We start from the raw sequence: 13,858 nt of genomic DNA on the forward strand, positions 1-13,858 counted from the left end.
ACAGAGACTAACAGGGGAAAGAAAGGATCACAGACAGAGAGTACAAAGAAAATGCAAAAGGAAAGAAAGGACCTGCCATGATAGGGATCATGACATCTAGTTTTAGTCAACGACAACTAAAAACATTCTGGTCCAGTTTTATGCTTTAAAATGTACTTACTTTCAGACAAAATGTTTGATTTCTTTTGAAATAATTCTTTCTACTACTTACATGACATTATTACATTATTTAAAAGAAAAAGTTCTACAGCTGAGGGACAATAACTCAGAAAGGCAATGGCAAAGTTCTGGCCTTGTTTCATCTCAAAGCTTGTCTTATCCACCGCCTGCTTTTGGATACAGTACCAACTGTTTACTGACACAGCTCTTGCTGAGGTTGCTCTTATTTTGCCACATCCAAGCAATCAGCAACCTGTCCATGCAACATAAAGGCTCCCCTGTTTGGTTTGCATAAGCTTCAAACCCAACAGAGAGGCAAACTGAAAGCAAGGACTGCCACTAACATTTCCAATGGGTCTTTTTAAGTACTGTTACATCTGAATTTTTAAAAATAATTTGATGTCTAAAAAATTAAGAAACAATTTAAAGATATTGTGCAATGCTGCCACTTTTGACAGTCACATCGTCTCATATGATTTTCCTTGCAGTCACAAGAAAGGTCAGAAACAAACACCTTCTTTGTTTAGCTGCAATTCTAACCAATTTTTCCCAACCATTTAAAGTCTCATTTTAAGTAGGGCAGAACCTTCAAAGGTTGGTTTTGTAACTCTGGACAGAAAATGTTTTCACCAATGTCCCTTTAAGCCAATTCCGAGGCTGTGGCTGAGAGTCATTGCAGTAACATTATACTTCAATTTTGAGGTGCAGGGGGGTACAGAGTTTGTGTGTCTGTGTGAAGAAGATATTGACAGAGTGAGGAAGAATAAGAGTGAGAATTACAGGGTGTTACTGTGTTGAGAAAGACTGCCAAAGCAAGAGCTTTCCTCTGGCTTAGTGAAACTCATACAATAAATATTGTTTTTTATTGCTGCTAGCAGGGTGGGGAGAACACCATTTGTTGGACCTTAACTACTATGTAATTTCCAGAAGGGTCACTCAGCTATGCCCCTGGCCCCACCATACTTTGTGTGGATACCAGGTGCAATAATTGCCAATTTATTTTTTAAAAAACACTTCCAACAACCTGGGCCTTCAAAACCAAAAACTGTGACCAAAAACCTGGCGAAATAGGTATAGAACCGTGGGCAGACAGTTCCAGAGTGGGTACGTGCCAAAGCTGAGCAAATTGTGAATGATGTAACTGAATTGACTAGGAAAAACAGGCCTATTATCATGTTTGGTGTATGAGACAGAAGCTCCATGTGTAATTGTGTATCTGAGTGTGTGTGCACGCGCTGTACTGTCTACTGCTGGTGCTGCATTACCGAACAGATAATTGGGAGCATATGTCCTCGGCACAAAAGGGGTGTGTGAAAAACTTGTTGAAATCTGACTGACAGTTTTATCTCGTGGTAAATGGGATTTGATATGATTAGAAATGCCGATGCTTCAGAACACGTTTTTCACAGTTTGTGTGCAAATTCCCTGCTCCGCGATGCTGGCTTTCGCGAGATTGTCATTGAACGCACCTCGAGGATCATGATGTCATCGTCATGCGCATCCGACCTAGGCCAGACTTGTATACCCCAGCATACTAACAACATTCACAGTTTGATAAAGCAGGATATTTTAGAAGCTTGAAACAAAGGACTTCGGAAGAAGATTAGGTTTTATGTGAGTCCGTTCACAAATGTGATGCTTTCAAAACAAAAGATAAACGTTAACTATAGGGCACACATGAAAAAACATCAGTTGCTGTCTTAATTTTTTAGATTCAACATAAGCCCACTGATACAATCAACTACAGCGTATCCATAACTTACATAACTATGACCCCATTTTCGCAAGCTGAGATGTGCATCTTGCAAGCAAAACATCACTTTTCCAAAGTGAGATGTGATGAATAAAACTCCATATTCAACAGCTGCAGCTGCTGAAAGGTCATTGTTTTTAGAAATGATATGCTTCTTTTCGATTTGTTTCTGAAAAAAATATATAATTAAATAAATTGGAACGTGGCAACAAAAGACTGGAAAAGTCCTGAAATGTTTGAAAATAGCCTGATTGAAATCACCCAGTTAATGAGGTTGGCAATGATAATAATGAACTGGTAACAGAACAAAAAAGCTTCCCAGAGAGAAGGTCTTTCTGAAGATACAGTAGGAATGAGTTTACTAGTTTGTGAAAGAATGCAACGGCAAATATGCAGCAGAACAATATTTTTGACATAAAGAACCTGGATACAAAATATCATTATTGATTGATGATTCAGAGAAGCCGAAGAAATCTTTGTACACAAGGGACATGGCTAAAAACACATACTGGAGGGCTTTAATATAAGGGCCCTTAAACGTCACAGCATGAAAATCAGACATGATTCTGTCAAAGTAGAAGGAATCTATTAAGTTTCAGTAACTCTACAAATGGAGGTTGTTGCTCTCGGAGAAGGACTTTTGACGTACAAAACATAAACTTCTTCTAGACAGGAACTAGAAAGGGTGTTGGCTAATCACTCAGTCAGTCTCTGCTAAGTGCTAAGGCTGGCTTTTTAACTCAATGCCAAATGGGGCAGCAAGAAAGCCCTAATAGGAATTGAAAAAAAATACTGGAGCAGTAACACTTTAGGCAAATTTGATAAAGGTGCAAAGTACTGTATTGGACATCATCATTATATGCTCATGAAAACGTCCAAAAATCATTGTCAGTGAACACAGAGTTTCAGCGAGCATTTTTGCTCTATTATGCAGAGATGTTCTATGGTCTAACAAGTCCTTGGCCTTGCTTATCGCATCAAGAAAAGTATTAATCAGCATGGCTCCACAGTAAAATACTTCAGATGACATTTAGGAAACCATTAAAGAACCAAACAAAGATGGTGGTAAGTGGGTTTGAATATTTTCTGTTGACATTCATCATCATCATCATCATCATTTATTTATTTTTTTTAACTTTTGGATTGGATTTTTTAGTCAGTCTTTTGTTTAATAAAACCTCAAAAAGTATCTGGACTTGAATATGATTAAGTGCAAACAATTCAGTTACAAACCCACTTTGGCAGCCTGTATTCCATCATGGCAGTGGAGTGGAGGGATCACACGGTTTCCTCATTCTCCCTTCTTTTTGCCTGTTTTTTATTTTGCCTTCATCATCTCAGATTCAGTGTTTGGATTCTTTCAAAACTCTGTCTATGATTCCCTATTGTGTAGGCAATGTATCCAATCACACAAAAGCTTTAAGGCATTTTTGTATAATTTGCTAACAGACTAAAGTGACAAATAGGCACATCAACTGTACATCACAGCTAAATGGACATCAATAAATTATTTTCCATTCAATATTTACATATGCTAAATAACTGAAATAACTATTTCATTTATTATACAAAGTAGGAACCAATAAACATTTTTTAAAAAGAGGCCTATTTCACTGGTCCCGGTTTAACAAACAACGGGTATTTTTTTATTTTGTGGCTGTTTGCATATCTTGGCGGCAGCTTGGCATGACTTTTGCAGATAAAACAAACTGTTGTTCTGCAAATGAAAAAACACAGTAAATCCAATGTACTACCACCCCCTAGTGACTTGAGCCCTATCTTACAGGTTCTATTGCAGTATAAAATAGTGTTAAAAAGAATTATATATATATATATATATATATATAGTGTTAAAAAGAATCATATATAAGAATATATATATATAGTGTTAAAAAGAATCATATATAAGAATCAATATATATATATATTTAGTGTTAAAAAGAATCATATATAAAAATCAATATATATATATATATATATACACACACACACCTCCTGGGCTGGAAACGGTGGTCATCCTCACAAGTGCCCTACTCCTGGAGAGGCAAAAAAGAAAAAAAAAATCATGAAAGAATGTGTAATATTTATTCAGTAACTGCATTGTTTTAACATGTTGTATATTTTTGAGTCGGCCTGTCTTCTAGCCTTAAGCATGCTTCATGATCATGAAAAGCCTGTCATGATTTAGTTTTGATTTCCAGAGCTTTGATTTCCTGTCTTGTTTTAGTTCTCATTTTTACCCAGTGTTGCATGTTTTACTTTGTAGTTTTCAGTATTGTCTGGTTTTCTGCCTTTCTGTTTCCCTCGTCTGTTTCTTGTTTCTGTGTCAGTTCATTGTATTTTAGTCTAGTCTTCTGTAGTCAGTGATCTGTAGTTTAATTCAAGATCACTTTCCCCAACATAAGCTAGTTTTTAATTGGCCACATCCCACCCTGCTTGTTTTTAGGTGTATAATGTCCTTATAGAGTGTACATACTTTGTATGTTAACAACAGCCTGCCCAGGGACTGCAGGTGGAAATTAGCACAAGTGCTACAACCTGGTACAATGCATCTCTCCTTTCTGAGGTTAATGTATATTGTACACTGCCCCTGTTCAAAAAAAATAAATAAATAAAAACATCTGGAGTAGCTATGCCAACCACTGGGGGGGATCAGAGCTCCATAAAGGCTTAGGGTGGATTCAGAGGAGGAATCAGATAAAATGTTGTTGGACAATGACTTCATTTGTTCACTTTGCCATTTAAACCCATGTCTCTTTGAGTCCCTGAAGTGAAGTGACCTTGCAAGATGTTGAACCTCAGATTGGTTCTGGAAGCAAAGTTATTGTTGTACGAGTTTGTGTGGCTGAAACAAACAGACTGCAACTGACAATCAGCGCTGCAGGAAAAATCACTGGTGTCGACCCGCCCCCCCCATCCAGGACTTTACAGGATGGGGAAACCGGCAGCTAGCATCACTGCAGACTTCAACACCCTGGACACAAACTTGTCAATAACATCCCCTCCAGCAGGCATTACAGATTACTCTGCAAAAACAGCAGTTTCTTCATCAGGCTGTCACTCTGATGAACGCTAAACAGTCAGTGTCAGATATGTCAACAGAGGGGCAAATCTGATGGAAGGGGAAAGGCTGTATTGGGGCTTTGACTGCAAAAGTGCAATCCCCTTTGATCATGAACTGAGGGACTTACATTTAATTGGCCTGGATAAATTGTTGGGGCTGAGGAGGTATGTTAGAGGCAAGCCAAGCCATTCATAAGGTTCTTATAAATCCTCTTTTAGATTGATTTTACTGAAATGAAAAGTTTATCAAGGTTATTTAAAAATAATAAACTCACTGCTTGCTACTACACATCCTAAGTAGCAAGTAGTGGGTAAACCAAACTACTTAGTACACATCAGGTTGTTGTTAAGTGCCTAATTTATCCTGAAGATAGAAACACTAACAGGGCACAAGTTCATTGCTATTCAAACATGGGCGCTGAGGTGAAAATGACAACTTTAGTGGAGAATAGCAATTATTGTTCGGTTGCACACCAAGACGCCCTGAATGAGCTAGTAAGCCAAGGAAAGGAGCACAAATATTGAAACATGCTAATTAGTGTTACCATAGATAAGTAATTACAATATGCTGTACCAAAACACTGAAGCATGGGATCCCCTGAAGAGGGGATTGTGGTTTCGGTGGAAATCTGATTAATAATGTTTCACAATAACAGACGACGCCACCTTGGGGCTTGCACTCCAGGAAATACACAACCTATTAGGCTAAAAAGGAAATAAAGACACAGGTTCGAAAACTGAAGAGGCAGAGATGTTTTATAAAAATGTTAAGATATTTATTTTAATTATCAAAAGGAAAAAAAATACGGTGAATTGAAGCTGAGGGGAAAGAAAACTGGTTTAACAAAAGAACCCAAATACTAATAAAAGGAATTAAACATGTTTATTTTAATACAGAATCTAAAATAGGCTAAAAAAGCTCTAATATACAGTTTGAGACTCTAAAATACTAACCAAACAGAAACTAATGAAAGCTGTACTCACCAGCACTGCACCAAACAAATTCCAGAGTCCTGTGTCAGGCACCCAGGTGATCTCTGGTGAAAGTACAGTATGCAGTGGGGCAAAAAATTATTTAGTCATCCAGCGATTGTGCAAGTTCTCAACTTCTTCAACTGTAAGAGACAGAATGTGGAATAATGGTTACTACCCTTATGGGTACCATCAGGGACCCATAATAAGCCCACATGGGGCCCAGCTAGTTTGGGCCCCAGATGGGAGAAACCTGGGTTGTCCATGTGGGTCTAAGCTAGGGCCTATGTAATGCCCACCTTGAGCCCATCTGGGCTTGCATGGGTGTGTTGACAGGGTCTACTGCCCACCTACTGCCCATGTGGGGCCCAACAACAAAGCCCACTCTAAGCCCATGCCCACCCATAGCCCAACCAGCCCAAGTGAGGCCCATATGGGCCCCAACTGTACGTGTTTGCTGGGTAAGTATTTGGTCACCTACAAACAAGCAAGATCTCTGGGTCTCACAGACCTTTAACTTCTTCTTTAAGAAGCTCTTCTATCCTCCTGTCGTTACCTGTATTAATGGCACCTGTTTCCCCTGTATAAAAGACACCTGTGCACAGCCTCAAAAAGTCAGACTCCAAACGGCACCATGGCCAAGACCAAAGAGCTGTTGAAGGACATCAGAAACAAAATTGTAGACGTGCACCAGGCTGGGAAGATTGAATATACAATAGGCAAGCAGCTTGGTGTGAAAAAATCAACTGTGGGAGCAATTATTAGAAAATGGAAGACATACAAGACCACTTATAATCTCCCTCGATCTGGGGCTCCACGCAAGATCTCATCCCGTGGGGTCAAAATAATTATGAGTACGGTGAGCAAAAATCCCAGAACTACACAGGGGGACATGGTGAATGACCTGCAGAGAGCTGGGACCAAAATAACAAAGGTTACCATCAGTAACACACTACGCTGACAGGGAATCAAATCCTGTAGTGCAAGACATGTTGCCCTGCCTAAGATAGTACATGCCAAGGCCCGTCTGAAGTTTGCCAGAGAGCATATGGATGATCCAGAAGAGGATTGGGAGAATGTCATGTGGTCAGATGAAACCAAGATAGAACTTTTTGGTACAAACTCAACTCGTTGTGTTTGAAGGAAGAAGGATGCTAAGTTGCAGCCCAAGAACGCCATACCTACTGTGAAAAATGGGGGTGGGAACATCATGCTTTGGGGCTGTTCTGCAAAGGTGACAGGACCACTGATCCGTATTAAGGAAAGAACGAATGGGGCCATGTATCATGACATTTTGAGCCAAAACCTCTTTCCATTAGTCAGAGCATTGAAGATGAAACGTAGCTGGGTCTTCTAGCATGACAATGATCCCAAACACACTGCCCGGGCAACGAAGGAGTGGCTCCATAAGAAGCATTTCAAAGTCCTGGAGTGGCCTAACCAGTCTCCAGACCTCAACCCCATAGAAAATCTGTGGAGGGAGTTGAAAGTCCGTGTTGCCCAGGGACGGCCTCAAAACATCACTGCTCTCGAGGAGATCTGCATGAAGGAATGGAACAAAATACCATTGTGTGCAAAAATGGTGAAGACCTACAATAAACAATTGACCTCTGTCATTGCCAACAAAGGTTATATTACAAAGTATTGATTGCACCTTTGTTATTGACCAACTACTTATTTTCCACTATAATTTACAAATAAATGCTTCAAAAAATCATACAATGTGATTTCGTGGATTTTTTTCCCCCACATTCTGTCTTTCAGAGTTGAAGTGTACCTATGAAAAACCTCTGTCATCATTTTTGGTGGGAGAACTTGCACAATTGCTGGCTGACTAAATTCTTTTTTGCCCCATTGTAGTATTTGGCCCTTCCAAGAAGGCTTAATTTGGCTACTTGACTAAGTCAACTGTATCTATGAAATAAATAACTTTAGTGGAGAATAGCAATTATTGTTCTAACACAAACACTCACATGCACAAATGGTTATGCATACAGGAGCAACTTAGAGTTCAGTGTCTTTGATCACATTAACAACCAATGAGTAATGAAAAGAACGTGTTGGAATACTATTAATGATACATTTCCTCAAATTTTTTCTCCTTGTGTTTCTCATCTCCTTAATGCTAATGGAAATTCAACAAATAAGCAACCTTACTGTATCTTGGTAACATTTATATGAACTATGAAGGTAGGAGAAGCTTGCAATGGAGAAAAGAGAAAGATGGAGTGTGTGTGTGTCAGAGAGAGAAAAGGGCCTCTGTGGCAGAGATAAGAATGTATTCTTCCTTCGTGCAAAATGAGTTCATTAGGGGAGTGAGAGACAGGCATTGCTGGAAAGCAAGGTTTCTGTGTGATAACGGCTGGAGCGACATATTGGACTGACAAAAAAGAGTCTCATTTCCTCTTCTTCAGAGGCAGCAGCAGTATCAAGGGATCAGCAGAAGGGCTGGCGAGAAGGGGGAAAATGCAGAGATTGAGGGGACAGAAAGCTCAAGTTAAGAAGGTAAATGCCAGGATTTTCTGTCAGAGAAAAAGAGTGACCATCTGGATTGCATTCAAAAAAATATTTAAACCCAAAGCCGAGGGAAGACTGGCAGACAAAAAGGAGTTCAAAGACATGTCAAACTCAGGAGCATTGGAAACTGAGTCATAGTGAGCTGTTTGAATATGGTACAGGGCAGTACCATGTAGTCTGTATTTTTTTCAAGATACAGATACAGGTGCACATTGAAGAAAGAGGAATACATGCACACATAAACACAGAGTGTTGCCAAAATGATTATAAGAGAGAAGAAAAAAGATATGAGAGCTTGAAAGAGGGATGAAATGAGATGATCTCGATAAACACCCAATAGTGAGAGTGGTTGGCTGGCAGGCAGCGAGGAAGATTCAGAGATGACAGGTGCACCAAAGGTGGAATGATACACTGGCTGTGTTATGCTGTTTAATATAGATCTGCTGTGATAAGGCAAGACAGAGTACACAAGATATGTCCATCAGTCAGGGAGGCTCAGAGGAAATTACTACAATAAAGCTCACACATTTATAAATATAGGAGATATCCCTCCCACACAACTAAATGTGTGGATAGATACCATTTTTGCACTCCAAGGGAAATACATTTTTGCAAAAAAACTTAAAAATGAAAAGAAAAATTGAAGTTTTGTTTAAACCTTTTTTCATCCTGGTACATGCTGAAATACATGCATGTCTCTAAAAGTAATTACCTCTATCTATTTAGTCTATGTGTTTCTTCCACTTTGTGTCAGTTTGTTGTCAGTTGTTGGTGCTGGATATCTGTTCACGTTTTCCATGTTTCCTCGTGGATGTCTGTTTTTCCTTATTGGCTTCGTTTTTTGATCATATGTTTCTTTTGCCTTTTCAGTTGTTTATTTTTAGTCATCTGCACTTGACTCAAGTTTATGAAAAGCTGATTGACAAGCTCAGTTTCCTGTATTAGTGAGGTATTTGACTGCACTTCACTAGTAGAACACTGAAACATGTACTAGTAAACTTGTAGAGAGAAAAAAAATCCTGTTAATAAGGTGCTTAATATCGCCTAGTTAACTTCACATTGTTTGTGCCTACTAGTTAACTAATGCGCCTAAAATATTTACAAGTTATTTACAAGTCCACCAGTAACATAGAAAGGCATAAGTTAACTAGTAAAAGCAAAAAAGGTTCACTTGGTTTACTAGAAATGACTTAATGAGTCATACTAGTGAACTAGTGAGGCTCTAAATGTTTAAATGGAAAGCCGATTGAACATATATTACATATCTTTGATATCAAAGCTCAGAGAACATAAGTCTACTTGTTGCACTAGTATAGTTTTTACGAGTCTTACACGTGTTACTACAACTGTAGTGCAGTGAGGTCTAAAATGTCACTAGTAACACTTGTTGCACAAAATGATGAGGAGGTTGGGAATACGTGAAGGAGACTCTCAAGAGGTTTGCAAAATGAAAAATAACATCAAATCAGAACCAAGGATTTTTTTATAATCCCACCCACCTCATTTACATATCAAACACAACTAGTTGGTTTATAGGATTTAAACAAGTTCACTAGTTAATGTCAGTCTTCATCTTACTAGTTAACTAGCAAAGACCCAAGTAATGATACAAGTGTGCGTTTTGACTTTTACTAGTACTACTAGTAAACATCTTGAACCTTGTATCTTCTTGTACCACTTCTTGTACCACTTGATTGACACAAGTGGTACTAGAGACATTTATGCCCTTAGAAATTAACTAGTCAAGCTTTTTGAACACAATTAGTTTACTATTAAAATCCAAAAGCGTTTTACAAGTATAACTAGTGGTCCTTACTAGTTATCTTGTAAAGGTCAACATGCAGTCTGTTATGGAGAGTCTTGATTTGGACCCAAATGCACAACAGAGACAGGATGGGATACGTGAACAGGATTTTATTTACAACGCGACTCAAAAAAGTTGCCAAAGGGAGGGGTGGTCAGAAGTCCCAGGATCCAGTGAGTGGGGGTTGTGAAGTGTCCCAGAATCCGGACGTGGTGCTCCAGTGAGTTGATCAGCAGACAATCTGAGACAGGCAGAAAAATACAAAAGTTAGCTCCGCAAGCTAATCCAAAAAGACAGTTATTTCACGGGCAGAAGTTGAATTCCTACACATTGTAGACAGAATGATATGGCGATGAGTCAGAGACAATCTGCAGGTTTTGTACGGGTGATGTGACACACCTGATGCCTCCTGAGCTGAGAAACCATACCCACCATACTCACAACCAGGCAGAGAAACATAAGGATGAGACAGACAGGAAAGACAGACAACCTACAATAGAAGAAGGAGGGACTGCCCAGATGAGAGACATGTCACAGTTGGACTGCATGCTAATGAAGCAGTTGGGACAAGGATTTTGACTCATTGTCAAACCTGTGTTTTTGCCAGCCTTAAAGGGCCAGCTCTGTACCTTGAGTTAAATCAGCATTAGTTGTTTTTCAGAATTTTATGACTCATGCACATCCAATATTACTTTCTTAATCATGTGATAAAAAGGTTTTGATCTCTAGTCCAATAAACTTCGTTTGATTTTTTCAAAAATCACTAATGGTTATTAATCATTGCAGTAATACAGTAATGATGGGCTAAAAAAGGAAATCATGAGAACTGTTGTAAAATTATCTTCTATGTCACTCTAAGCTTTTTATTTTTTATACAGTTTTATAATTTTCATGCTTTAGTCTTCATAGAAAATAAAGAAGAAGAAGGTGCTTTACAGAAGTTGTGCCTTACAAAGAGTTACATTTTCGGATGGTGGAAGTCTAGTCTCTACATAGAGAACCGATGGTAAGGTTTAGAATATGCTCCATCCCACCAACTCATTAGCATCTACTTAAACAAGTGGTGTGAGTAAACATTTTTGCTTTCACTATAGTAGTACCAGTAAACATTTAAAACTGTACTAGTTAAACAAACTAGTAATGACAACAAGAGCCCTTCTAGTGCAACTGGTGACATTTTGGGTCTTATTAGATAAATTAGCCATTTTGAGCCTCACTATTTCACTAGTAGGACTAAAATGAGATGAATAGTGTTACTAGTTGCCTAGTTAGAGCATTTAGAGCCTCACTAGTAAACAAGTAAAATGTAAACTGCATCATTAGTGATTTGAATTGCCCCCCAGGACAAATAAAGTTTTTTGAATTGAATCGAAATTCTTGTGGACATGTGGGTCTTACTAGTTAACTAGTAAACATTCTGAGACTCACAAGTTAACTAGAAATGGTAAAAAGAGTCAAACTAGTTTAACTAGTGGACATCTTGTTTCTAACTAGTTAAGTAAACATGTTGAGGCTCACGAGTTAACTAGAAGTACACAAAATACATGTTACTAGTTAACTAGTAGATATTTAGCACATTACTAGTTAATGTAGTGATTTTTTTCTAAATACTAGTTTATTAGTACATTTTTCAGCATTCTACCAGTCGTCGCAGACCTCACTAGTAAGGAAACTGAGCTTTGAGATATGTATTAAATAGTCAATTGGCTTTCCATCCAGTTACCTGTTTTCAACACAACAGTCTATACCACAAAAACATGCAGTATGCAGATGCAGTCAGGTTGAAGGAAAAATATATTTCCTCCTGACAGGTGAGGCTATGTCATGATTAACTCTTCTTTGGTTGTGTATTCCTTGTTGCTGCTAAGTTGTGAATTCCTGTTTTATTTTGGTTTGTCAATTGTATCCTTGTGTTTCTCTGTTTCCTGTGTATTTTTTGTTAATAATCTTGGGTTTTGTATTCAGTGTATCATGTCTTACACTACTGATCAAATGTTGTGACACACCATATTTGAAATGCATGTTATTTTCTTAAAGACATTTCCATCTAAAGGCTTATGCTTAAATGTTTGACGTGTTTCTTTTATGAGTTAGAAATAGTGATGTTGATGCCATTGTATGTATTGTATGCATTTCTTTCAAGAATAAAAAAGAAAAGAAACGTTTTATTTTAATACCTCGTCTTCTTCTAAAATGTGTCTATTGTGTTTCTGTGCTTTGCGTAACCTGCCTTCATTCCAGTGTTTCTTCTTGAGATTTTTACTTTTGACTACTTTTTGTTTGCCTTTTTGTTTAAAATGTTTGTTAGACCACATTTAGGGCCTTTAATTTTTTTGGGGAATTCAATACATTACAGAAAAAACTTCAACATAAAGCAGGAAACTCTGAAAACTAAACTTGACAAACATAAGGAAACGCTTGATGAGCATGGTCTTGTTACCTGCTCTTTTGTCAATGTTAACAGACAAAGAGTAAGGTCCTTTACCTGCTTTTTGTGTAGAGTCTCGAGATAACACTTGTTATGAATTGGAGCTATACAAATAAAGATTGATTGATTGATTGATTGACTTGACAAAGTGACATGAGTTGGCTTGGTTAAAGGAGCTCAGAGCAACACATTACTGTAGTTCAGCTCTGTTGAAGTCCTTGCTCCCTTTATTCTGGTGTGCCATAGTGAGCGTATCAATGAAGATATTTTGAACTTAACATAGTTTTCCACGATTATGTTTTATGTTGCTGTTCTATGTTTTTCACAAATGAAACATTTTATGTCTGAAATGGTCCTGTTTATGTCTTGTAATAAATGCCATTATAACCAGCAGTTTATTATGCAGACATTAGAATGAGTAATAGAGAATAAACGTAGTGGCTGTGAACAGTTACAAGGACAGAGAGCTAATAGTGCCATTTGCCACAGAATTGCATTTATATAAGAACCAATTGATCCTGTTGTTGCTGCATTTAGGCTACTTTAGCAGCAGTTTTAATCTGGTAGTGTTGAGGCTCAACATTTAACCACCTGTTTAACCAGCATACAATCCTGCACATTGCAGAACAGGAAAACAGTCAGCTAATAGGTCACAAGCAAGAAATGTGATTTATTTGACCTAAATAACAAACAACACAATAAAGTCCCTCAGCAGTTGTGTTAAGAACTATTGATGATAGTTTAAATACATTTTACAATATGATGACTAAGACTTCATCACATAAATGACAAGATTAGATTTAAATGACTTGAAGTTGTACTGTTGGCCCATTGCAGAGCAAAATGCCATGGCTGCTCTACTCTAATGTAGTTACCCTCTCACATGCAAACTGTTGTTGTCTTTGAAAGAAATTTTGGATTCAATGTCCAAGGATACTTACCGCTTGGCCAAGGAAAAATAGACTGTTGACGCAGGTTTCAAAATAAAAAAACAACCAACTCCACCTCTATTAGCCAGCGTTTGCCAGTCCTTGTTATCATGCATTCAGTTTACTTCACCCTCTGATGTGTATGAATAGAGAACATGTTTGGAATGTTTAAGATCATGCTTGAATATGATATATGTAATGAGTAAGTCTCGCTTGTGTGGATATTTTATTTT

Source organism: Symphodus melops, assembly GCF_947650265.1.
Source record: "Symphodus melops genome assembly, chromosome: 10".
NCBI classification, from domain to species: Eukaryota; Metazoa; Chordata; class Actinopteri; order Labriformes; family Labridae; genus Symphodus; species Symphodus melops.